Source organism: Halichoerus grypus, chromosome 6, assembly GCF_964656455.1.
Source record: "Halichoerus grypus chromosome 6, mHalGry1.hap1.1, whole genome shotgun sequence".
Classification (NCBI taxonomy): Eukaryota; Metazoa; Chordata; class Mammalia; order Carnivora; family Phocidae; genus Halichoerus; species Halichoerus grypus.
Window position 1 is genome coordinate 172,928,314 of NC_135717.1, and position 27,852 is coordinate 172,956,165.

The 27,852-nt window shown below is 47.5% G+C and overlaps 1 protein-coding gene across 4 annotated transcripts in view; it reads right to left on the bottom strand.

The window, feature by feature from the left end:
- Positions 1-26,607, bottom strand: part of PACSIN2 (protein kinase C and casein kinase substrate in neurons 2) — a 132,078-nt gene extending 105,471 nt beyond the window's left edge. Inside the window, exons 1-2 of one of the 4 annotated variants that reach the window (XM_078076708.1) lie at positions 26,446-26,572; positions 16,643-16,788 (exon numbers count right to left, since the gene is read on the bottom strand). The gene's annotated coding sequence lies outside the window, so the exon portion shown is untranslated. Of the gene's footprint in view, positions 1-16,642; positions 16,789-25,974; positions 25,995-26,445 lie in introns of those variants that run through there. The other 3 variants (XM_078076709.1, XM_078076707.1, XM_078076711.1) reach the window with 3 other exon arrangements.
- Positions 26,608-27,852: the final 1,245 nt, after the last annotated feature.

A 27,852-nucleotide genomic window follows, 5' to 3' on the forward strand; every position in this document is an offset into this window, starting at 1 on the left:
TAATGTGCTTGCTGTTGGGTTCTGGAAAATACTTCCGTATTTATGTAGATTCCTTCTATGACCATTTTACTTAGATTTTTATTAGGATTAGCTGCTGGTTATTACATGCCTTTTAAACATCTGCTAATATAGTCAATATAGGTTTTCTTTTTCATGTTATGCACTGAATTGTTAAGCATAACTTTAAATGAGCACTTATACTATGCACCAAGCCCTGCTCTAATCACTTTGCGTATATTATCCCACATTCAGCCCTTACATCAAACCTCTATGATGGTACTATTCTTGTCCTGCTAATTTTACAGATGACACTGAAGTTCAGGACATTTAAATAATTCAGCCAAAGTCAGAGAGTGAGCAGACATCAGGACTGGAATACGCCATGCTCTTAAGCCCCGAGTCAGAGTCTTCTCCAGCTGACATACCTCCTGTTAGGATATCCCTGTACTTCGGAACAAACCTTACTTGGTCGTGGAGAGTAAATCTTTTTTTTTAATTCAAGTATAACATACACTGTTAAATCAGTTACAGGTGCACAGTACAATGACTCAACAATTCTATACATTTCTCAGTGCTCGTCACAATACGTGTACCACACATCCCCTTTATTTCACTATCCCCCTGCCCAGCTCCCCTCTGTAATCTTTTAATACACCACTATATTCAAATAACTGTTCTATTTAGAAATAAATTTAGAAATATACTTAGAAATGTTGCACGTAAATATAAACATACATATGCGCGCGCACACACACACACACACACACACACAGGAAATTGGTCTAAGGTCTTCTCTAGACCATTAAAGGAACAGGAAATCTAACCACTATAAAGAGACAGACATATATGACTACATAAAAAATCTTTAAACTTTATGGGAAAAAACATCTAAAGAAAATAAAAACAAATTATAGAAACAATAGCCAGAGGGACATATTTGCAATACATACAACAAAGGATTTATAGCCCAATATATAAGAGCTCCTAAAAACTGTAAAGAAAATCCAATAAAAGAAAAAAAATGGAAAAGAAATATGGATAAAGAACTCCTAGAAGAAATACAAATGGCTAATAAATATGTGTAATGTTGCTCAGCGTCACCGGTCCTCAGGAAAATGTAACAATGGGATACTATTGCACCCATCAGATTAGCAAAACACAATGTCTAGTGCCACTGGGAATGCCCAGAAAAGGCACACAACTCACACACTGTTGGTGTAATTATGTCCTACAAAAAAGCTGAAGCAATTCAATCTGGCGTAACTACCAAACATTAATGACAGGTGGAGACATCCACAGCGCAGTATTCACTCATTCAACAATAAACACCTACAACACACAGCGCACTCTGTTAGATCTTTGCTCTCAGAGTAAACTAAGGGAAGTAGCCAGCTGCTGAGTGGTGCCTACAGTATGTTCCCACTTTTATTAAAACATGCACTGATGCCTGTGAGAGCCTAGAGAAAGCTGTGGAAGGCTCTGCTGCACCAGATCAGTGCTGGTTTATCTCAACAGTGTTGAGACTGGAAGTTTACTACCACCTCCATAGGTTTACATCTTCTTGTTGCACTTGGCATGAACATAGAGTAACCAAGGCATAACCTGTAACTTTGAGAAATCTAATAAAGAATATTACAACAGCTTTTGTTGACACACAACAAAAGAAGGGCATAAGGTCCACATCAGGTTGGTGGCAGAGCCAAGAGTCCACCTTCTATCAGGCTGATGACTGCAAAGCTGGGCTCTCTGCATCCAGATGACTCTGTTTCTCCTCACTTGAATTCACCCACCCACAAAGGGGGCAATCAAGAAGCCTTCACCTCTCCTACCGACAGTAAGTTTTGTGAGGCGGTCTGGAAACATGTCTTGAACTCCTACATATTACAGTATTTCTTGAGTTCCTATGGATGATGTGCTATACTTTTTAGCTTATAGAAGTTCAGGTGAACTCATCTGAGACACACACGAAAGTGTCTTCGCATCCTGGAAGCATCCTGGCGCTTGGTTAATGTATTATCCCATTTCACGGGGCACCCCACAATGCATTTCCAAACAGGCTGCTCCTTGCCCAGCACCCACGTCTCCTTCTGGCAACAGCATTCCAACTGAGCTTTGGGAAATCCCTCCGCCCCTTGGAGACAATCAACCCTCCCCCTGGCTCCTTTTCCGTCTGTGAGGTTAGCTTAGGACCACTGAACCAACCGTGACTGGCATACATTGTTTCCTGACTGAAAGGAACACCATCCCTCTTGACCAATTCCCCGAAGCAGAGCACAGAGGTGTTACAAAGTTTTGTCACTTAGGAGAAACAGCCTGTGCCTCTCTACAAAGGTTTGAGACACAGAAACTTCAAAACTACTTTAGATTTTCTGACCACTTCCCAAGACCCAATGATAGTTACATCTGTTTAAATCTCTACTTAGAGAAAAATATTCAACTAAATACAGAAAGAAATGATTAGCCCAGGTCAAATACCTACTTCTCCATGAAATCTCTGATACCTTCCTGCTGGGAGTACACCTCTCTCTGAATGCATCAGCCCCCCCCCCCTTTTTTTTTTGGACAGAGAGAGCGCACAAGCAGGCAGAGAGGCAGCAGAGGGAGAGGGAGAAGCAGGCTCTCCACTGGGCAGGGAGCCTGATGCAGGGCTCCATCCCAGGACCCTGGGATCATGACCTGGGCCAAAGGCAGACGCTTAACCGACTGAGCCACCCAGGTGCCCCTGCATCTGCCACTTTTTAACTTGTGTTTAAGTCACTGAAATACAGACATGGCCCCCACTAGGCTAGAAGCTTCCTGGGAGCAGAATCCCTATATAATTTACTAAAGGACCCCCTTGGCATACCAACTGCACCTGGCAAAGAGACCCATATGCTGCCCAATGTGCTAAACAAGTGTCCCTGTGAAAATTATTAACGAGATAGCTCACTAAAATGGAGTTGGGAAGTTTTGGCAGGGGGACTTCCCAAGCCCTACCTCTGAGAGATGGACTTGACCTTGCACAGATTTGACCTTGTACGAATACTACTCTACTACTCCAGTCGGAGGAAGAGATGCTTTCCTTATCCCTCGGTCAAGGGCTCAGCCAATGAAAAACCACCATACTTCCAACTCCCACGTTACTTCAATGGACTTTTAGTTTATAACAACCTTCCCAGTTTACCCCTTTCTCCTTAAGAAGAGCTTACCTTTCCTTCATTCCCTGGACTTGCCTATGATTTTGCCAAAGCTCGTTTGTTCCGAATTGCAATTCTCTTATTCCTGAATAAACCCATCTTTTGCTGGTAAAATAACTGGGAGTTTTTAATCTTTAAAGTTAACATCCCCAAACCTATTTATGCCAATTACACCTATAAGTAAATATGTGTAAAAATAAGCATTTATATATGGATATACATATATATTTATGAGTACATGTATACACACACACACTTAACTATATAAACCCATGAAATAACTGCACGGTTGTTTCTATGAAAATTAGAAACCCTAAATAAAATAAACCCTAAATAAATTACAGGTGTAGGTGAGACAGGTAAGACAAGTATAAAGGATTGGGTGAAAATTTGTAAAAATCTAGAATTTAGCAACTCAAGTTGCTTCACCCATCGTATTAGTTCTCAATCCTCTTCAAGCAAAACCTGAATACGAAGACAACAGATTATGGGTGTGGTTTATGCAAGAAAACAAGGGATAATTCTGATCCACAAATTCAAAGTAAAAGAAAAGGTCAATAAAAGATTGGCACATGAGGGCGCCTGGGTGGCTCAGTTGGTTAAGTGACTGCCTTCGGCTCAGGTCATGGTCCTGGAGTCCCAGGATCGAGTCCCACATCGGGCTCCCTGCTCAGCAGGGAGTCTGCTTCTCCCTCTGACCCTCCTCCCTCTCCTGCTGTCTCTCATTCTCTCTCTCTCAAATAAATAAATAAAATCTTTAAAAAAAAAAAGGGGGGGGGCGCCTGGGTGGCTCAGTCGTTAAGCGTCTGCCTTCGGCTCAGGTCGTGATCCCAGGGTCCTGGGATCGAGCCCCGCATCGGGCTCCCTGCTCGGTGGGAAGCCTGCTTCTCCCTCTCCCACTCCCCCTGCTTGTGTTCCTTCTCTCGCTGGTCTCTCTCTGTCAAATAAATAAATAAAAATCTTAAAAAAAAAAAAAAGATTGGCACATGAGATGCACTGTTTTTTTTTAAGTTAAAAATAAAATGCCTACATTATGTATTGTTTTGTATGATTCCTGCTTTATCCAGCCTCTTTAGTTAGCTGACTGGTGGCCTGTCCCAGTCTCATGAGACAAATGCCAAGTGACCACTGGTCAGCTGTCATGTCAAATACTAGGGACAGTGCTGCCTCACAGGAAATAAACTAGAAGACTCGGCTGGAGGAGGCATGCACAGCCTATGGGGCACAGCACTTAGCAAAGCATTAAAAACATTCTTCCTACCACCAATGAAAACAGAACAGCTATATAATTTGTTTAAAGACCAGGACAAATTAATAAAAGTACCTAATTCAGAACAATTTCCAATCTGAAAGAAAAGCCCCAGGCTTCCCTGAAGGTACTGTAATGTCAATGTTTGCCTAAGAAAACTCTGCTGCCAGCCTGTGCAAGGCCATCTCCCCAAACTGAATCTGGGGGTGCAGGGAGAACTCACCCACCAGGGACAAAAGCATGATGGCTGACCCGGGACAGCTGGGTAGCTCCACCCGATGCAAAGATGGCTCCAAGTGGAAAAACCACTCCTTTTACTCGGTGCTTCAGGGCATCCGGGAATACGGAGCAAAGTTAACCAGAAGGAAATGGAAATTAAATCTCTTACCTCACCTATGCCAAGAGGTTGCAAAGCTGTGGCCTAATTTGACTGTTACAACTGTTACAAGGAAAGGCTGAACACCTCCCCATTACAGAGACACAGGTCTTCTCCCCTTGGCACATCAACAATGCCACCAAGTTAATGACGATGAGAGTGTGAAGCCAAGGGGTTATGATGGCCTACTCCAAAAGAGGCAACTGCTTGCCCAAAAAAAGCAAGGGGGGGAGGGTGTAGTTGGAAAACAGAAGTGGGGCCAATACTTCATTTTCCTTATTCTAAATTAAATCCTAAAAATGGATATATGTTGGTTTGTTAAGGTAACCAAAAATCAGGAAAGCCGGCTACTTCCTATAAATAATGAAATCAGGAAGTGTGTGGAACAACATGACCAGAGAGAAGCCCTCTCCTCTTTCAGCAGCACACCTCTCAGAACAGGATGCTCACCCCCAGAGCTACTTCTATGGGCTCCACACTCCACCCATTAGGGCCTGAAGATGGGTGCATTTGGAGGCTCCGTGGTGCTAACTCTTGGTCCCCTCTCCCAACCCTGACCACATCCAGACTCAGTTCTGGGGCTCATCAGGGCCCCCCTTTACTAACCAGCACCCCCAACCAGCCACACACCATCCACCAGCCCTCAGCCAACCCCTCAGAAGGCCCCACCTGGTTTTGAAACACTCGCAAACATAAACAAATGAGCACAATGAAACACACATACACACACACCCGGACAGGCCTGCCATCCAGCTTCGGCTGATTTTAACCTGTGTCTGCCTCTGCACCACATCATATTCTGCAGGAAGAGTCAAATTGGAAAAAAAAGCCCTTATAATCCGGGAAGTGCCATCACCCTACCCCCACCCTAGATTCACTGAGCAAACCCAGATTCCCGCCCCAGGCTCCACAGCCCTATCTCCACTTGAAGCAATTCCACCCCCACCCTCACCCCTACCCCCATCATCCCCACCATGCCCCACCTCGCCACAGGAATGCAGGACTGACCTGTCCACTAAGGGTACATAGAGAGCTGCTGGCTGCCCGTCTCCACGACCACAAGATCAGCGCAAAGGACACATCGAGGTCATCTTGACTGAACCTTGGGGCCTGGCTCACTGCAAATGTCCAGAGCCAGGAGGTTGGGGCTGTCATTTCAAAATCGATGATTATCTTGCTCTGTAATCTTGATCAAGCCACCCCAAGTCAATTTCCCTTTTCCCAGAATTAATACAGAAAAATAAGTATTTGACAAAAGAGAGACATGAAAAGAAAACCAGGAGCTCCACTGGGAGATTTAAAGGAAGGAAATGATAGCTAGCAAAAGAGAACTTGCCCAATGAAAAGGAAAAGCGATCCAAACTAAGCAAAACGATGCCGCTGTTGTAAGCCACAAAGCTCAGCCTCAGAAGTGGTCAGCAAGCCTGGCAGACATCCCAGCCATTTAGGAAAGAGCAGTGGCCCCCCAGCTGAAATATCCACAAGTATAAACCAAGGGCAGCATCAATGCAGCTCAACGAACTTGAAAAGAGCGACCTTGGCACCCAGTCCCCCTTTCTGCCGTGCTACCCGCAAAGCCACTCACTCCCGCTCCCATGGCATCTCAGATCCTGCACCTCAATTGCCCATTCACACCACACGTTCATGGAGGCCCCATGGCTGGGGAGTGTCTGCAAGTCTACCCCTGCGTCAGGCCCCGCAGACCAGGCCAGAGCCCTGTACTTCACAGCATTTAGATGAACACAGGACACATATCACCACTGACACCCCAATGTGGAACTATGTGTGAGCAGAGGCCACGTGCTCATATCCCCAGCTATCCTCACTAGACCCAGAGGGGTCTGTGCCAAGGAGCTCAAGAGTGTGGCATATCTACCAAGCCCAGAGCAGAGGTGAAAGACCAAGAGAGACTGGCTTTAAATCCTGGCTCTGCACTTAACTAGCTACGGGACCATGAACACATACCTTTTCCTCTCTGGAGCTCTGTTTCCTTGATACGTAAAAAGGAGGTAACCAAAAAAAAAAAAAAAAAAGGAGGTAACAATACTGGCCTTGAAACACTGACAGTTGAACAGAACGCAGGTGACGTAGCTGCCATGTGGTAAGTGCTGCACCACGACTCCTACTGGTACCACATGGGCTGGCTTGCTCTCCACACAGAAAGACGCTACCCCAAGCCCCTAGACAACACCCCTAAACACAGCCAGCTTTCCCCTCAGGGACCTCACTGGCCACCCACTGTAGTGGTTCAACACCACCCACTCGGAGTTCAGGAACAATAGATAACCACCCCCCACCCCCGGTGCCATGTTCAGAAGTCAGGCACGTAGGGGCGCCTGGGTGGCTCAGTCGTTAAGTGTCTGCCTTCGGCTCAGGTCATGGTCCCAGGGTCCTGGGATCGAGCCCCGCATCGGGCTCCCTGCTCCGCGGGAAGCCTGCTTCTCCCTCTCCCACTCTCCCCTGCTTGTGTTCCTTCTCTCGCTTTGTCTCTCCCTGTCAAATAAATAAATAAAATCTTCAAAAAAAAAAAAAAAGGCAGGCACGTGCCTAGAACAGGAGTGGACCACAGCCAAATAAAACTTGAACTCATTTTCATAAAGATATAACCTAACCTTCTATTTCCCTTACCTCCGTCCACTGTCCCCCCCCAAATAATGAGTTTGAGGAATCCTACCTCCTAGTAACTCAAGGGGAAAAAACATTCTGCAATGAACTGAAAATTTAATTCAAAGGTTCCTATCTCACCAACCCCTACGAGTCCAGCCTCAGGGCCCACTGGCCAGAAGTCTAACTGCTCCTAGGACGGCAGCGGTTCAGGAGTAAACTCATGTAGTCGTGGCATGTGGACTACAGTGAAACACAGCAAAACATTTCTAAATAGCTCCCTGTACTAACACAGTTAATGTTTCTCACCAAACTTCCTTCTCTTTCAAAAAGAGACACCATACTACACTTAATCCATGTTGGCTCCACAGTTCCAAAGAAACATTTTCAAAAATTCAAATTATTTATTGAGCTTGCCATAAAAATTATGCCATTACACACATTTGGAAAAAAAATGCACAAATTTAAATTCATGATCTAAAAGACAGTCAAAGAGGGGCGCCTGGGTGGCTCAGTCGTTAGGCGTCTGCCTTCGGCTCGGATCATGATCTCAGGGTCCTGGGATCGAGCCCCGCATTGGGCTCCCTGCTCCGCGGGAAGCCTGCTTCTCCCTCTCCCACTCCCCATGCTTGTGTTCCCTCTCTCTCTGTCTCTCTCTCTGTCAAATAAATAAATAGAATCTTTAAAAAAATTAAAAAATAAAAAATAAAAGACAGTCAAAGAAATAGTATGTTTCTTAATACAATAGAAAACTTATTCTGGGGGCGCCTGGATGGCTCAGTAGATAAGGGTCTGCCTTCGGCTCATGTCATGATCCCAGGGTCCTGGGACCGAGTCCCATGTCGGGCTCCCTGCTCAGCGGGGAGCCTGCTTCTCCCTCTCCCACTCCCCCTGCTTGTGTTCCCTCTCTCGCTGTGTCTCTCGCTGTCAAATAAAAAAATAAAATCTTTTTTAAAAATTTAAAAAAAAAGACTTATTCTCAAAGAGGAAAAAAAAAAAAAGATCCATGTAAGCCTGGCTCAGGATTTAAAGGAATCATTGAGTGATGCTTTTTAAATACACCTAATTTCTGCAGTCAGTCCATGTAACTTCCCCTATTAAGGCAGCCCTGAAAACTGAGGGTCCACATACTACTCACGCCACACTCCTTCATCCCACAGATGTCTACCTGGCTATTACATGCCAGCACAGACCTAAGAACTGTGGATTCCAATATAAAAGGCACAGCCTGCCTCCACCTCACTGAGCTCCCGGCCCAGCAGACCAGCCGGCAGTCAGTCAGTCAATCATACCATATATGAGATGCACTGGGACAGGTAAGGGCCTTGTACTCTGCAGGACCAGGATTGGGATGGGGGCTGTAAAAGTAGTGAGTGCTGAGTTTTGAAGGATGAGTACGAGTTCAGCAGGCAAAGAGGGAAGAAAGGGCATTTGCAGCAGAGGTAACAGGATCTGTGGAAAGGGAAAAACACACAAAATTCAGTGTGGCAAGAGATAGGTTGAAATGGTCAGCAGGGGCCAGATCACAAGCTTGGACTTTATTGTGATGGCAACAGGGAGCCACTAAAAGAATTTTAATCTGGCCAAACAGCAGCCCAACTGCTCCCACTGCTAAGGAAATGAAGACTCAGGAGAACAACATAAATCACCCTTCCTATTTTGGTTCAAAAGAGTTAATGAAAAATGTTAAACCAAATCCCTCCTCCAACATTCAGTAACTTACTGATAAGCATGGCCCAAAGACCTCTTACATCTGGTCACCTGCTCTGTGCCTCTTTCCTCATCTGTAAAATGGGCTGTAGCCCCCCAGAGGGCTGTTGTAAGGATTACATGGGTAATGCACACAAAGGACCCAGAGCCCAAGAAACGCTCCATTGCTCTTGGGTGCTGGTGACGGTATTAGCAGTGCTAGTACCAGGAGCTCCAGAAGGACCAAGCAGTACACAAGATAACTGCGCACAGGTCAGAAAGCAGACGAAGACGACTTTCTGGCCGCTTGTGAAGCTGCTGCATATCAGTACAAAGGAGAAGGCTGCTCGGACCCCTTTGGGACTGAAGGGAAAATAAGAAAGAGCACCCCAGCCCCTGCACGCATGGTCATAAAGCTGGGCCGAGAGGGCCCTCAGTCTGAGGCAGCTCACATCGCTGCCAGCCCACACAGATGGTGAATGGCCCCATTCACCTTTCCACATCTCTAGGCTGGTCCCACCTCACCCACCCAGGCACAGAGGCTTACTGTCCCCTCATCATTTTACACCCGGCAGGCCTCCACAATCACCTCTACACATGAGACGTTGCCTGGAACCTACCCACCAGGAAGTCCTTAAAGGCTCTGTGCCCAGGGCTCTGGAAAACCCGGAACAGAGGAGGAGACCACAGGAGACCCCCCCCACCCCTCCCCACCCCGCACACTTCTCCCGGTCCCTCTCACACCCGACCCGGTGAGAGGGCTCTGCTGTCAAGGGGCTTAAGTCACAAGTGAAATGAAGAAAAAGCAAGGCTGTGTGAGGGTGAGGAGAACTGTACACAGTCACAAAAGGGAGGAGATCTGTGTGCCTAGAACCACAATTCCCAGACCTTTGGATTTCACTAACTAAAAATTTTCCCCCCAAATTTGGGGGACTTTTCAAAAAATAGTGCTGAAACAACTGGATATCTATCCACATGTGAAAATATAAACAGCATTCCATACCTTATACCATACACAAAAAATAACTCTAGATGGATCACAGAACAAAGTTACAACTTAAAACTATAAAACTACAGAAAATATAAGAAAATATGTGTGACCCTGGATTAGACAAAGATTTTAGCCAACCAAAAAGATACAAACCGTAGAACAGACTTCATCAAATTGTTTCAACTTCTGCTCTTCAAAAGACACTGTTAAGAGAATGAAAAGACAAGCTACACACAGGGAGAAAACATTTACAAATCACATATTTGATAAAGGACTTGTATCCAGAATAAAGAAATCTCAAAAGTAATAAAATAAGCAAACCAACTTTTTAAATGGGCAAATGATCTGAATAGCTACTTCACCAAGGAAGGTATACAGACAGCAAATAAGCACATGAAAAGATGGTCAGTATCATTAGTCATTAGGGAAATGCGAATTAAAACCACAATGAGACACCACTACAGACCTACCAGAATGGCAACAATTAAAGACAGACCATAGCAAGTGTTGGTGAGGACACGCAAGAACTAGAACTCTCACACACTGCTGGTGGGAGTATGACATGATATAGCACTTTAGAAACACAAAACAGCTTGGCATTGTCATAAAAAGTTAAGTTAAACATTACCATACCATCCAGCCATTCTACTCTAGTATTCACCCAAGAGAAATGAAAGCTTATGGACATACAAAGACTTGTACACAAATGTTCACTGAAGCTCTACTTGTAATAGACCCAAACCACAAACAGCCCTAATGTCCATCAGCAGGTGAATGAATGGACAAACTGTGGCAAAACCACACACTAGATTAAAAAAGAATGAAATACTGATAGATGCCACAACATGGGTGAATCTCAAAATAATTTTGCTGAAAGAAACCAGATTTAAACAAGTACATATTGTAGGATTCCATTTCTGTAAAATTCTACGAAATACAAACTAGTGTACAAGGACGGAAAGCAGACCAGCAGGTGCCCAGGAGTGGCGAGGGGCAGGCAGAAAGGACTAAAACAGCTCAGAAAAACTTTTGGGGGTTATGGATAGGTTCATCATCTTGATCGTGGTGATGGTTTAACAGGTGTATTCATATGTCAAAATTTATGATATTGTAAACTTTAAACACATGCAACTTATTGCTTTTTAATTATACTCAATAAAACTATTTAGACTTGGGAGGAGTAGGGATACCTGGCTGGGTCAGTAGGTAGAGAATGCGACTCTTGATCTTAGGGTCATGAGTTCAAGCCCCATGTTGGGTGTGGAACCTACTTAAAATTTAAAAAAAATAATGATGTAATGTATGGGGATTAACGTAACAATAAAAAATTTAAAAAAAATAAAAAAAATTAAAAAAATTAAAATTTGGGAGGAGAATAACATAAACTGCTTACTTTTTATTTTGTCAACTAAGAATACTCTTTAAAAACTACCAGTTCTTGGGGCGCCTGGGTGGCTCAGTTGTTAAGCGTCTGCCTTCGGCTCAGGTCATGATCCCAGGGTCCTGGGATCGAGCCCCGCGTCAGGCTCCCTGCTCAGCGGGAGGCCTGCTTCTCCCTCTCCCGCTCCCCCTGCTTGTGTTCCCTCTCTCTCTGTGTCTCTGTCAAATAAATAAAATCTTAAAAAAAAAAAAAAAAAAAAACCTCCCTTTAAAAAAAAAAAAAAACTACCAGTTCTTTTCACCAACATGAAAAGGACATTTTAAAACTGTAAGACAGAATGGCCACAATTTTATACTAAAAGGGAGCCCTTCCCAAGAAAAGGTAATTGCTAATCTTAACATATAAAAACAACACAGTCCTTCTTTTTCTCACGTTGGTGACAACACCATTTCAGACCAGCTCTTGTGACCCACTGGGCTAGGGATACTAAAGCCTGCACAATCCTCAGACAGTTCCCTGGCTCATCTCCATCTCCAACCTGGCAATTGCTCCTGGAGGGGAATCACCCCAGCTCCAGCAGCACTGGGGAAGATCATGTGTGCAGTGGGACACTCCAACTGTGGCAGTGACCCAAGACACTGTGTCCTCCGCTCGCGGCGGACAAGAAGACACAAGAAGTATGTGCCCCAAAAGGTTCCTAGAATGCTGAAGAAGTGAAATGCCTTGTTTCTAAAAGAGCTATTTACCCCAAAGCCAGAGTATCTGTGTTTTGCTGCAAGGAAAAGTTTCTTATGTCAACATTAAAACTGTTCATTGGGGAATCTTCCAGGCTAAAGTCCATTGAGCTAAAGTGGAAATATGAGAGCTCTAAAAAAGACCATGATATAGACTGGAATCTTCTGCTATTGTGCCAGAATGTTAACAAAATCCAAAAGATCTCAATTAGCCAAACCCTAGAAGACTTTAGATAAAATGGAGCAGTACAAGTGATCCTCACCATGTGTGGCTGGTTTAGTGGTAAGAACAGCTGAGAAGGGGACAGCACCTCCCCAAACCCCAGCTATCAAACAGGCAGGGACCCCTCCAAGCTCTGCAGGGTGCCATGAGCAGCAAAGATGGCAAGGCCAAACACACTCAGTAAGTAAGCATGGACTCTGTTATTTCAAGAAACCAAATATACAATGAATCCAGAGCAGTGCCCTGCACCACAAGACCCCCACATGGGATCATGGGAACACTCCAGCCTGCACACCCAAGCTCCTTCCACGCATATACTACCATGTGGTCACCTCTCAGCTTTAAGTGTGGGTACCCGGAGGCACAGTCCACCTTCAGCTGGACCCAGCCAGGGAAGAGGCCTACACAGTTCTTACAAGTGGGCTAGGGGGAATTCCAGGGTCTCTGTCTCCACACAAGGTCTGGAAGGGGAGGCACAGGTTCCAGGTAGGCACGACCCTCGGCCTTTCAGATTCCTCACCCGGCAGGGAGAATCACATTGGAAGAGGGCCCCAGGGAGAAGAACCATGTGCCCGGTCTAGGACAAGGTTTGTGGGTCCACTGCAGCCCCTGAACATCTGCCCCCCACCCCCAGACACAGCCTCCCAGCCAGGGAAAGAAGCCACACAGCTGCTTCCCCCAGACTCAGAAATCCTACATATTCTCTCCTCAACCACCTCGCCCACCCCCACCACTTCCCCAACCTCCATCTTATTGGACTTCAAATCTAGACTCCTCCAACCTCCTCACCCCTTTAGACTGGAAACTATTCAGAATGCCTCCCCGACTCCCTCAGGACTTGACTTCCAACAGTCGTCCCTTGGGCACATAGACAAAGGATGACTTCCCTCTCCCAGACTCGGGGCTGCTCCAGACCCAACTAGCCAGGAAGAATAACTGGACACTGCAATGTTGAGTTAGCACCAAGCAGAACCCCATCCGACTGTTCCTCCACGATGTGAGCTGGCTGCAGAGAAACTTAACCCTTGCATGTAGTCATGTTTCAAAATAACTCTAAAGGTGCAGTTCTGTGTTTGGCATGAAGTTGTGGCAAGCCTGAGAAGGAAGCAGAGCTATGAAGTTATTAAATGTAAATATTTAAAGAACTAGCAGCTGTTGATGCCAAGAGGATGGCAGCTTGCAAACTTCCAGTCAGAATAATGATTCTGTTATGTCAGGGGCTGAGGCAAGATCACAGATGCTATTCCATTCCACCCACTACAGAGGATACAAACTTTAAAAGCAACTTACTCTGTCCATTGGGCAGTGCCTTAAAAGTTAAAATAAGAAAACAACTGTCTGATGTGGAAAAAACCAGTGTGCATAGAAATCTCCTTTTTTTTTAAAGATTTTATTTATTCATTTGAGACAGAGAGATACAGAGAGAGAGCGAGCAAGCGCACGCGCGCATGAGCAGGGGGAGAGGCAGAGGGAGAGAGAGAAGCAGACTCCCCACTGAGCCGGAAGCCCAGACTCAGGGCTCAATCCCAGGACCCTGAGATCATGACCTGAGCCAAAGGCAGACACTTAACCATCTGAGCCACCCAGGCACCCCAAATCTCCTCCTCCATAAGCCAAATACTAAATAATGTGCATTTCAAATGCCACTTACAAGGCAATTGTTTGGGACCAAGGATGAGAGATTATGCAATTTTGCTAACGGTAAATACATATATATTTGGTAACTTCAAGTGTCTATACTGTCTATCATGTAGGGGCCTGAAAGCAGGCTCCACTCACGTTTCCATCCTTGAGCAAGGCAATTTGATGTGACAGGCAAAGATCACATTTCTGACTGCTAAGGGAACCAGTCAGAGAAGGGAGGTGTCCAGGACAAAATGGGCACACTTAATTTTCTGTTGGCATTTCTGATGATGCCCTCAGGCCTAGCTTGCTGAATTCCACAACCCCAAGTGCTCACTGATGGAACACACACCCCCCCGGCCTAGCTATGACGCCTGCCCCGTAACTGAAGCCCAGCTTCCCACATGCAAAACAAAGCGGTCACAAGGACAAATGTAATCATGCACTGAAAAGTAGGGCACCTACCACCAAATAAGCCTCCATAAATATTAAATTTTTAAACATCATGAGGATAATGATGAAGTAAAAAACCAGTTCAGGTGGGGCAACAACCTGCACCCTATTGAATCCTGAATAAAGCTTGGGTCAAAGACTGCTAAGGAATCATGCCTCATGGTCAGTTACCAAAGAGCCTGTCCTGAAATTCAGTAGCCCCATGCCATGCCACGCAGCCAGTCAGGGCAGCTGAGCAGACACTTCTCGGGAAATAAAACAGGAAGTGTGGAAAAGACAAAGGGAAGCGAAGAGCATGTGCCTCTGAGGCTTGGCAGTAACCATCCAGCTTGGCTAAGAAGTTACAACGATGCTGAGCCTTCCAGCCCCCGCCAGGGCCTTCACCACACACACAACCAAAGGCTCAGCCAGTTGCCTAGGCAACAGCCAACCTAGGCACACTTTCGCATCTGTGGAAACCAGGGCAAAGTAAATTTCCATACTTGTGATACGAGCACAGAAGGCCAAGCACAGAGCAAAGCAGGAGTCTGAAATGTGGGTTTACTGACAGAACAAACACGAGTGGGGAGGGGCAGCAGGAATCGAGGCGGCACCAGGCCAGCCAAGGCGGTGAGGCTCGCCATGCTGTGCCCGCAGCAAAACCCCACTTGTGTCTGAGAGGCAACACTCTTGTCACACTTCTGTGTTGTTTGTGATCATTTCCTCTTACTTCTACCTTAGCGTGTAGAAACGTTTTCTGTTTTGTTGTGGACGTCAGCCTTTCTTAGCTAGGATAAGAGGAACCAAGAAGAGTTTTTGTCCCCCAGGGGCCAGAGAACTAAAGGGAAGCAAGCCCTGCCCACCCCGGAGATGGGAGGATGTGAGGGAGGCACAGCAGGAGTCCACGGGAGAGACTGGAGGGCGAGAGCTCAGGCCCTGAGGCCTAGCACTGCTCCCCACCTGAGCCCCTCCTCATCCCTCATGTTTTCTTTTGCAGACCCTGGAAAAGGAGCCACCAGGAAAACAGGATTCTGCTCAGTCTAAGGGTGGATACAAAAGGGACAGTGGACGATGAAAAAGCCAGCCAGCCAGCCCACGGTGAAGGCAAGCTGTGAAGGGCAGGGAAGGACACAGCAACTTCCCAACAGAAACACACACACAAAAACAAGGAGAGTAAGCACCAACATTATAAACCTCCTGGAACATTCTCTGAGATGTTGGTCTCTAACAATTAACGGGGCCAGGAACATCTGTGAGAGCGGCATCTAGAAGCTACACAAGGTAAAATCTGCAGGATGACTTGATCCCCAGGCTGTCCTGCCATACCAACGACCCTGGCAGCAGCAAGCTGGCAGAGTCCTTCCCAATATGCACACTGTAAATGAGGAAAAGAAAAGAACAAGTTCGAAGAGATGCTGTGGTTCCGAGTATCAGGACCACTGGGCTGATGAAGGAATGCAACCACATTTACAGCCTTGGGAATGCAGAACATTAGCTCGGGTGATTATAAATACAGTAGTAAGACTTTTTCAAAGACTGTTTCTTGCTTATGAAAGGAAAGCATCTAAGTCAAGTAAAATGATATCCAGAAACCTAGAAAGGAAATGTGACTCATTTGAGAAAACCTCACGAAAATGTCTTATCTCACAGATACTTGGAAGTCCTAGAGGCCAAGGCATCTTAAAGAGAAAGAATCCCTCAATACTTTCACCCATAAAGATCAGAAAAATAAACCCACAAGCAACAGAGGAGGCATTCAAAACACTCGAAGATGCTCATATCCTTTAATCCAGGATTTCTATTTCTGTTAATCTATTCCCGGGAACTAATCACACAAATGAAAAAAGGAAAATAAAACTGTAAACTACAAATTCATCTACAATGGCAAAAAAAGTTGGAAATTACCTAAAAGAGCCAGCAGTAGGGAAATGGTTTAATCTCATTACATCCACAGGATTATGCAATCATTAAAAGTCTTGTTAAAGAAACAGTAAAAACCCAGAAAAAATCTTATAAAATATTTAAGTGGATCTGACTAATACAATCCTAACAGTGAAACATTAGTGAAAAAGAAGCAGGCACGTGTGGTCAATGTGGGCTTCAGAGCTACTGTTCTAGGACAACCTGAACGACCTCAGACTAGGCACACGATCTCACTCACTGCCTTCAGTGTCCTTGCATTCAAACTAGGAACCTCAGAGGTAGACAGAGGCAATGCGATGCACCTCTGGCCTCTTCTGAAGCCTGGGACAAAGCAGGCAGCTAGTAGGCGGCAGCTACTCCTTCTAAGGTACATTAAAAACCTCAGGCCTGTGGAAGGTAAAACAAAAAAAAGAATTCTTTATTCAGAAAATTCTATTTTCTATGTTGCACCTTCAATATTTAAAAGAACTAAAAAAATAAAAAATAAAGATAAATAAAAGAACTAAAAGAATGAGAGGAAAAAGTCTTTTGACAATTATCACAGCATAAAAACCACCATCTGCTCTAATTTACCTCAACTGATCTTCATTTGATATCACAATGTCAACAAAATGTGAGGATCTTTCACAGTTTCACATAGCGCAAAATGAATGCTCTACGGAAACGTCATTTCTTCTCTTTCAGCTGCTTCTGAACAGCCTGTGACACTTTCAAAATACCGCCAGTGGAGGGGGAGGAAGGGCGCACCTAAGCCTCGAGCTCTGGAATCCCCAGGCATGCTGCTCCCCGTTCTCCCAGTCAGGAGCAGGACAGGGGCAGCAGATGGACAGGTGGACAGCAGCCGTGTAGACGACTGACGGGTGGGTGACGCCACCACCCTGATCACACACCCAGCAGCGGGGCTGTGGAGAAGCCTCTCCCTTTTCTGCCCCATCTTCCTGCTGTGTAAATGGCTACAAACGCAGGTTATCTGAACCAAGTTAGTGGCAGGCGTAGATCCCACCTTAAAACAAAAGACCACATAACTTGCCTCTTTTCTGTTTCTGAGAGGTGGGGAGGGAAGATTATGAGGGCGAGTGACTCAGAATCCACTTATTCAAGGCAGCAAGGTAAGTGGCAAGAGTGGGGCTTCAGGGGTGCCTGGCTGGCTCCGCTGGTAGAGTGTGCATCGCTTGATCTCAGGGTCGTGAGTTCAAGCCCCAGGTTGGGCACAGAGCTTATTTAAAAAAAAAAAAGAATGTGGCTACAGAGTCAAGTGGAAGGCCAGCTCTGATGACGACACTGTGAGGGTCACTTCATCTCTCAGAGCTTTCACTTACTCATGTGTAAAATGCAGTTAATGCTATCTTGTTACAAGAATGAAATGAGTAGGAATGTAAAGCTTCTTACATGATCCCTCAGAAGCCCCAGAACCCAGGGGCCTGTCCCAGATGATGACTCCCACCCCGACCAACCCCCGCTGTCGCAGTCCTCCTCCCTGGAACCTGCCCAGACTCCTCAGCTGACGATGCATTTGCTGGTACAGACATCACAATTGCTTCCTTAATTAAAACACTGTCATGTCCAAGCTAAACAGCACCCAGGCAGGCCAGCTCCATCCTCCAGCAACCAGTCAGCTACAAAACCCACTAACAGCAGCCTTGGAGGTCCGTGCGGGGAGCACAGGCTGCTCTGTGGTTCCTCTGAAGACCACAACTCATAGACTTGGCACGCTCAGTTGGCGACAACATAATTGGGTACAATGGAACACAAACATAGTTTAAAATATGAAAATGTTCACAAACTATGGTTTGGGCATCACTTATAAATTTCATTCCGTTGAACAGGAAACTTCAAAACACTAGGCTATTCTGTATGTTAAAGACTGCCTGCAGGCGCCAGCAGAGGCCCCATACCTGAGCTCCCTGGGAGCCCAAATTAGGGTGGAGGCCGGTGTGGGGTCCTGGCCAGCTCGCCTCAGGCAAAACCACCAACCCTCCAGTCCTCCCTCTTCTCCTCTGAACAAGAAAGAGGGAAGCCAACCAACAGGCTGCTTTGGAAACAAAATGCAAGCCATGGGAAAGTTCTGGTAAACTGCAAGTGCCTACACAACCAAGCTGTTTTTATATATATTTATTTTCATTCTAAAATCAAGTTATTACTTAAATACTAATTCTAAAAGTAAAAGGGTAATGGTGCAGTCTGGGAAACAAGGTGAAACTTTCCATAATTCTGCAACCCTAACTACCATGGCTGTCTACATTTAAATATTTTACACATGTGATGTACCTGACAATTTGCTTTCTCAAGTCCTGATATTTTTCGTCACCTCAGTGCGAGCCATCATCACCCTCACACATGCGCCTCCAGGCACAGCATCAGCCTGTCATCCTAGGCTCAGGATTTCTATAACCTAGAACATTCAACTCAGCCCCAGAATCGCCAACCCAGAAGGAGAAAGGCTTCGGCGAGGCTGGGTTGCCCTCACACCCCAGAGACGATAGGACCACCCTCAGGCCCTCCACCCAACAGGAAGGGCAGAAGCGGACAGAAGCAGAGAGATGGTGGGAAGACAGGAGCCAGGCCTGGCAAGTGCCAGGATGGGAGGGAGGGCATTCCATGCAGGGCCAGAGGCCTTGCCCACATCAATATCATCCCTACAACCCCAAGTCACCAAGGAAAGGTCCAAATAGACTAAATACACTTAGGCTGGAGAAAAGAACACACTGTAGGAGGATCTGCAATAGAACTGGATAACATAACATCAAACTAAGCACTTTAATGGTACACTTTGCTTAATTAGCAAATTCACTTAAGTAGACATTGTACTTTGAGCAATCGCAAAGCTACTGAGCCAGCACCATGGACCTGGCACAGGTGCTGACCTCTCAGGGTCCAATACCCCACGCTGCCCTCCCTCAGTTGTCTGAAGAGGAGGCTGTCAGCATCCCCGTTCTGAAGATGTTGAAGCATGCGGCCAAGGAAGGCCACCCAGTTACCTCGTGACAGAGCTAAACTCAACCGGGGGCTGTGTGACTCTGAATCCATGTTACCTCCTACACCTCACTGAAATAGGGCCTTTCTTCTGGCAGTGAAAGTTACCTCCTGACTGCATGGATCTGTGACCAAAAGCCATACGGGAAAGGCAGCAGAACCAACAAAATACATAAATGCAGACAAAGAAATGGAGGTAAGACTGCTGCCAATCCCGCTCTGGAAGCCTCTCTCACTGGAGAGTGCAGCCACTGCTTCCTGGAAACTCTGATGGCAATCTTTGAGCCTCCAGTGACACCAGGGACCTTTGTTAAAATGAGCTGCTTGGGGGCGCCTGGGTGGCTCAGTTGTTAAGCACAGCCTTCTGTTCAGGTCATGATCCCAAGGTCCTGGGATGGAGCCCCAAGGTCCTGGGTTGGAGCCCCACATCGGGCTCCCTGCTCAGCAGGAAGCCTGTTTCTCCTTCTCACACTCCCCCTGCTTGTGTTCCCTCTCTGTCTCTCTGTCAAATAAATAAATACAATCTTAAAAATAAGTATTTATATATAGGATATAGATAGATATAGATATAGACATAGACATATCCTATATATGTAATAAAATGAGCTAGCTGGATCACCCCTCCCCGTCTGCATCCCTGACTTCTCAACTGACATTTCCTTCCTGTGCGGAGCTTCAACCTGCCGTGTCTACTGCCCTGAAACAGCTCCCCGTTGAACTCCATCCTCCAGGAGGAGGTCCAAACCCAAGCCTGGCATGCAAGGCAGGTTACCCAACCTGAAGCCTGCCCACCCAGCCTTCCCTCCCTCCACCTTAAGTGGCTCCTCTCACACCCAGCCACTCACACCCCCACATTGTTCATAGCTCTGGACCTCGGCCAGGGATTCTCCTTCCAGGCATGGCCAGCTGGAGAGCACCTGTGGATCTGGTGAAACCACTCCAAAGACACCTCCCTGAAGGTCAGCTCTCTGCAGTGTCCTGAGGGCAGTCAGACCCTCCCACCTCTGTCCCCTCTATTTTGTACACACTCCTATCTGCTACTGTCACAATGAAATGTGATGGTTTCCACGTCCGCCTCCTGACTGAGCTGCCTCTCCAGAGTGCAAGAGTCACCTTAATCTTGGGATCCCAGAGCTGTGGGAAGAGCCAGGTGCACTGCACACATAGCAGCCAGGATGCCCCCTGCCCCCCCTTGGGCCCACCTTGCCCACTTCCCCAAACACTCTCAGCCCCAGGAGTGAAATTAAAATAAAAAGCAGGCACTTCGACATGGCAGCCTAATGGAGTTCACAAGTGACAGCCCTGCCTCTCTATCAATATTTAAATCACAGACAGGAGGCCACTGGAAGAGAAGGGCCAACCTATGGATGCAAGTTTCCTGGTCAGAGTAAGGACTGTAAATACCAGCAGAGCTAATGAAGGAGGCATTATGGCAGGTTACGTGTTTAACTGGACACCATCCCTGCAAAGGTGGTAGCAGCCTGGTGCTTACCCTTCCTCATGGGCCTTGCTCTCCAACAGCATCATTTCCTGACCAGGCTTCTACTTTTGGTGACTTCCAAATGCTCAGAATTCACTTCTGCCTTCAGCCTCCACCAATCCCTCTCTCTGGGGAGCAATGCATTTAAGGAAGATGACACATGGCATCAGGCTTTCTATTCAATGTCAGGGAGATCGTGCATGTCTGCCTCGTCCTTGTGAGTATCCTAAAGAAGTGCATTGTGAAACGAACAAATAACCTTTTTCCATGTCTGGACAATGAATAATCGTCCCAGACGTAACATAACAGGAAGACAGGACCACACAGACTCACACCACATTTGAGTGATACCTACTGTATACCCTCCTAGACCTCCGTATCTGAGTATTCAAATCATCTTTATTACGATGATTCTTTTCATGAGTAATGAACCACTTAACATCTGTGAGTCTTTAAAATTCCACCTTCTTTTGCATACATGAGCTCTTTAAAGAACTGAGACTCTGTGCTCTGTTAATAAACTGAAAAAAAAATCAGTTCCTACAATATTCAGAATCTGGCCTGAAGGCCACAAGAAGCCGCTGTTGGGTAGTCATGATCATTGGCACAACCCACACCCAACTCTCAAACCCACCCAGCGGCTCACAGGCTGGAAGGGATGTCTCATCTGTAAGTACATATTTGGATGGAACAAGTCAAACATCTGGAGTTTTCACTTAACATTTATTTCACAAGTGTTTCAAGTGCTAAGCAACTGAGCAGTAATCATTTCAATGCACCCTTTAATCAATAAACATTAAACAAGTCTGCTCAAAACACCTAAGTCCTACAAATGTGTCCCTATGAAAAATATGGCAAGAAAAAAATAACAAAAATAAGTATCCCTTTGACAGTCAGGCAGAAAGGTGTTTAGTGATCCAAATTCAGACAAAAAACAGTCCTTTCAGCAGATGAGCAAATAGTTTCCTCCGCAAGTGACACATTCTGGGATATTTACACTGCCAATCATAACTCATAATGACAACCACCAAGGAAGCAAAACCTAATGGAAAAACCCCAAGCTGGCAACCAGGTGCCCCAGTTCTGGTCCCATGACAAGCCTCTGGCTGTGTGATCCTACCAGAGTGGTAGCCAGCCCTGTACCCCTTTCTTCATCACAAGAACGAATATCCATCACCACCCACACCACTCAGAAATGTTTTAAGGACAAAAAAAAAGAGAGGTGAAAATGCTTTGGAATGTGGCCTCTATAAATACAAGTCATCATTATTATTATTAGCCCAAAGATGACTGAGAAAATAGGATTACAGAATATCATCGGTGAGAGGGAGCTTAGACATGGGGTGATCCCGGAGTCCTCAATCTGGCCCAGGCCTCTGAAGCTGCGTGCTTTCTGGGAAGGAGGCCACAATTTTTATCATATTCTCAAAAGGTTAAGAACCTCTCAGCCCCTCATCTTTCAAATATAAAAACTGAGACCCTAAGATATGTGACTGTCCTAGGCCTCAAGGTTAGTGAGGGAAAGGCTGGCCCAAGGCTCCTTGACTCCATCCATGCTCCTCCCACTCTACCATGCCACATTTCTAGGGAGGACAAAAGTCACACAAATCTCAGACAGCCACAGAGTGTGTTACACAAGCCGCCGCACGTGTGGTTGCTAAAGTCATAGCAAAGATTTTATCCTCAGTTTTCTCTTCTCAAGGCTTCCTGCTGAGGTCTTCGCTGGTTGAAACAGCTTTTCCTTCATTTCTGTATTCCCCTCTCTACCTAGTTCGGTGCCTGCAGCCAGGAAACAAATGATTTTTTGATATCAAAATTTTTTTAAAGAAATTAAATACACGGGGCGCCTGGGTGCCTCAGTCATTAAGCGTCTGCCTTCAGCTCAGGTCAGGATCCTAGAGTCCTGGGATCGAGCCCCGTGTCGGGCTCCCCACTCTACGGGAAGCCTGCTTCTCCCTCTCCCACTTCCCCTGCTTGTGTTCTCTGTCACATAAATAATATCTTTAAAAAAATAAAAAAGAAATTAAATACACATAAGTATATGTCAAATATATCTCAATTAAAAAATAAAGATTTGGGGGCACCTGGCTGGCTCAGTCAGTGGAGTGTGTTGACTCAAACCTAGGGTTGTGACTTTGAGTCCCACATTGGGTATAGAGGTTACTTAAAAATAAGATCTTTAAGGAGCACCTGGGTGGCTCAGTCAGGCAAGCATCCAGTTCTTGATCTCAGCTTAGGTCTTGATCTCAGGGTCGTGAGTTCAAGCCCCAGTGTGGAGAGAAAAGAAAGAAAAAAGGGAAGGGAAGGAAGGGAGGGAGGGAGGAAGGAAATAAATAAAATCTTTAAAAAAAAATTAAGGGACACCTGGGTGGCTCAGTCGGTTGAGCATCTGACGCTTGGTTTTGGCTTAGGTCATGATCTCAGGGTCCTGGGATAGAGCCCTGCATCAGGCTCAGTGCTGAGTCAGCCTGGGATTCTCTCTCTCCTTATCTCTCTGCCCTTCTCTACCCCATCCCCCCCACCCCCACACACATGCGCACACTCTGTCTCTAAAATAAATAATCTTTAAAAATAATTAAAAACAAAATGAAGATTTTATTCTAGAAAATAAAAAATAGATTACATGGTGCTGTTTTACTAAACAAACATCAATGTTCAATCATAGGAACAAAAAGAAATCAATAAAGAAAGGAGACTGTTGTTGTTTTATGTGCTTTTAATCAAACTACCAGCACGTGTGGTCTTAGATGGCCACTCTTCTTCAAATAGTTATCTTTGGAACTACACATATGCCAAGAATGTAGCATGGCACAGAACACTTCTGAGTATACTTTGAGAATTCCTCTTTTAAGACTGTCTCTCCAGTCAGCAGACAGAACATAATTATCTGAATACTAAATATCTGAAGGAATTCCTACACAGCCATCCCAGAGACCAGCACTGGGACCCATCAGGAGTCAGGTTTCAGGCACCGAGACGCATTCAGGTGTGTGAAGGATCACTGCCAGGGCCATAAAGAAAGGTCTCCACCTGTGGAATGCAAACTGACTTCATAACTGAGGGCACTGCTACGCTGCTCTCAGGTACGCCACTGCCGCCCCAAACCACCTAACTGGGAAAAAAACTGAGCCAGCACTACCGTTCACATGAATGTGGTCATTACCCCCCATAATCTACAAGGTGGCCTCAGCAAAGCGGCCATGACAATCTGATGGCAGATAAGGCAGGCTCGAGTCAGCTGGGAAGTTCAGGTGAGGGTGGCCAGAAAGCCCTTGGTAAATGCTACCTGATCTCTAAACACAAGGCACCATTACTATTATTAAGGAATCTATGAAATCTTTTTGATATTCCATAACATCCTGGAATCAACTGATGACCCTGTCACAAGCAGGAAGCCTGAGCATCATGTCCTTAACTTGGTCTACGCAGACTTTCAAGTGAATAGAGGAGAAAATGAAAAGGTAAAGGACAAATGCCCCTCAGTTCCCACCCCCATTGGTCTGGCTATCAGAGATCCGGATTAGGCATCCAGCACTAGGGAAAGACAACCTTATCTCCTAGCAGCAGGCTATGTCCGAAACCCAAGTACTGTTTTTTACATACGCATACTTTTAGGTTATTTAAATATTATGACCTCTCATATATTTAAGACTAAAAGTAGGGTGCCTGGGTGGCTCAGTTGGTTAAGCGACTGCCTTCGGCTCAGGTCATGATCCTGGAGTCCTGGCATCGAGTCCCGCATCGGGCTCCCTGCTCAGCGGGGAGTCTGCTTCTCCCTCTGACCCTCATGATCTCTCTATCTCATTCTCTCTCTCAAATAAATAAATAAAATCTTTAAAAAAAAAAAAAAAAGACTAAAAGTAATAAAGTTCCAGTTCCCAAACAGCACGAGCTGTTTCCATTCAAATGGGTTTTTATTCTTCTCCAAAAAAGTCAATCAAGAGTGCAGAGCTAATCACGTTTCTATTCCTCTATGTTATGTTACTTTCCCAAGTAATAAATATCATCAGCCTACTGGCCAGTTTCTTTAAAGCTTGAAGACAGTTGTCAAAAGAAAATCACACACCACAGAAAAGTTTTTGATGTGACCTCATATCTCAACTAGCATAACCTCACCAAGGAGATTGATTGCCAAGCTCTAGAATTAAGTTTAAATGCACACAGATGAGTTTCCCATGTGAACGAATCAAGAGAAACCCAAGTTGCACTGGCTCCTATTCAATGCCTGTATGTGGAGGCTGCAAGCAGGCTTGTGAATCAAGTGGAGTAAGAACATGTGGGGCCAGAACCGGAGGGCTGGCATTCAACTGCGCCCACCTGGTTGGTTTCCTCGTCCTGGGCTCCAAGCTGGCAATCCCAGGAGGGTTAAAACAGAACTTCATCATACAACTGCAGAGGAGGGAAGGAAGCTGTGAGCTCACCGGCAGCAGCTCAGGTCTGAATTCTTTTAGCAATTCTCTCATCAGGACAGCCAGGAAGTGTTTGGTAAACAGTGTAATGAGTAGCCGCGGAGACTCTAGGCAGCCTACCCTCCTTAACCACAAAAAAGAACACAGGATAGTCGCGGTACAGAAGACCCAGGAATGGTTACACACACCCCACCTTGAAGGCCGCCTTCCCCTGGGCACCCAACTGGAGAGCAGCATCCTCAGAGGCCAGAGCTGAGCGGGGCCCCAAGGAGACAGCACAGCTTGCTCTCCCGACCAGCTCCATCGGAAAAGAAAATCGCCCTTCTCTGGTGGAGCCAAAACCCCAATGAACGACTGAAATTAGGGGGCAGAAATCGCTACCTCTCCAGCCCGGAACCCCTCCGATGCGCCAGCAGGCTCGGAAACCCCAGAAGAGAGAAAGCGCTCACGTTTCTAAGAATCAATGACAGTCTGGGAAATCCCGAGGGTGGACGGGCAAACAGCCCCAGCCTCTCCTGCCTGTCCCCCCAGCCCTAGGATCTGCTTGCAAGGAAGGCCTCGCCGCCCCCACCCCCGTGGAGACAGGAGAGACACGGGGAGGGTGCAAAGGAAGGGCTGTCTCAAAGTGCCCCAAATAAGTTCATCCGCGTCTGCGTCCCGCCTGCCCCCGCCACCCCTCGGACCCAGCCCTGCCCTCCAACTGGCGCTTACCAGCCACATCGCTGCTCCGGCGCCGCTCCCGCAGCCGCCCGCGCCTCCCGCGTGTCCCCCAGCGAACCTCTGCGCCCCTCGGCTTCGCGGGTTCCCCTGGAGCGCGCCCGCGGCTCCTCCCCGAGTCTCTCTGGAGCCGCCCACCTGCCCTCGGCAGCAGCTCCAAGCCCGCGGGCCCCGCCGCGGCACTTCTCTCTCCCGCGACCTCCGCCCGACAACTCGCCCGCCCGCGTCCCGGAGCCCCGCGCCGAGCCCGCCCCCCGCGGCGCCCACCCGCCCTCCCCAGCCCTCCGGCGCCCGCCGCGGCCCCCGAACACGCCCCCTCCCACGGCGACAGGAAGTCCGCGCGCCGGCCGCGCGGCCGCAGAGGCTTCCCCCGAGCGCGGAGCGCGGCCCCGGAGCGGCGGCCTGACAGGGCGCGGGCCCCGCCGCCCGCCCGCGGCGCCCCAACCGTCGCGGCGCGGCCCTCACCTCGGCCGCCGCTCTCCTCCCGACTCGCCGCTCACCCCGCTCCGGCCGCGACGGCGTCTCCGGGTCCGACTCCCGCCCTCGCTCCGGCCGCGCTCCTCAGCCCTGCCCTGCCCCGCTGCGGCCGCCGCTGCCGCCAGCCACCAGCGCGCCGCCCCCGCCGCGCCCGCTGTGTTCGTCCCATTGGCTGCTGGGCGCCGGGCCCCGCCCCACGGCCCCTTCGGCATCCCAGATTGGGCCAGGGTGCAAGGAGGCGGTGCGCCCCTGGGGCACAAAAGGACCTCCCCCGGGCGCTATTGGCGGCATCTCCTGTCCATCAAAGGGGGAGTGCCTACTTAACCAACTGATAGGGTGCCGGGCGCGGGGGTGGGGTCACTGTCCTGGGGTCGCTCCGGGGCTGTGCTGCGCGGGGCTCACTCCCTGGGGCTTGAGTCCTGCGGCTTTGCTGGTACCCAGGCGCGGGGGGCGCGGGGGGCGCGGGAGGGCAGCACCTCCACCTGACTGGGGGTTCAGGGAAGTAGTCGTTCTGAAAGTTTCCTCTCCCGGGGCACTCAGGAAAGCCAGTGTCAACAGGGCTTCCTCAGATTCCCGCCACAGGTGTAGATCCCTCTTGAGCCGCTTAGTTTAAGCCGGGGGGCGGGAGGTGGGGGGGGGGAGAGTGTGTGTGTGTGTGGACGGAGCAGCCAGGGAGAGCCGCCGGGCGCTGCACAATGGACCACTTTAGTTCTAGTTCTTACCAGACCTTGCCTAATGGGTTATCAGCCCCATTCTACAGAAAGAGAGAATAATGAGTAAAAAATCGCTGCATTCACGGCTCACTACCCTCAGCACTTTCCAAGCATTGCTTCCTGTGGTCCTCCTGGAGAGGACAAAAACCCTATGCCCAAGGGAGGGTTTGGAGCCTGAGCAACTTGGGGCGGGGGGGGGGGGGCTGGAGTAAAGAGAGTAAATGGCAGAGCCAGGATTAGAAACGAGGTCCCCCCCAACCCAGGCCTGTGCTGGTTCCACATCACCACCTGGAGAATAATCAGGAGGACCGTGTAGCAATGCTGAAAAATGCTTAAACTAAAATGGTCAAAGGGAAAGCAGGACACAAAATGGTGGGGAGTATATGATTCTACTACCTATGGATAGGAACTGAGACAGACCACAAAGAAATAGCGTGGTTTTTCACTTTCCAAACTGTTTGTTTGGAATGTAGCATTGTGCTTGCAATAGATAATTGTGGCTAGAGGTTTCTGAACAGGTGCCGGTGACCTGCGTGGTCCTCCAGCCTCCTGCTCTTCAGTCCTTGCCCTCATCCCCTTCTCCTGTACGCACATGCTCACACACATCCCCCTTCACACCAAGCACTGGTGAGGCTGGAAGGGGTTCCTGCAGACTGGACACCACAGGGAGGTGGTGAGCCTG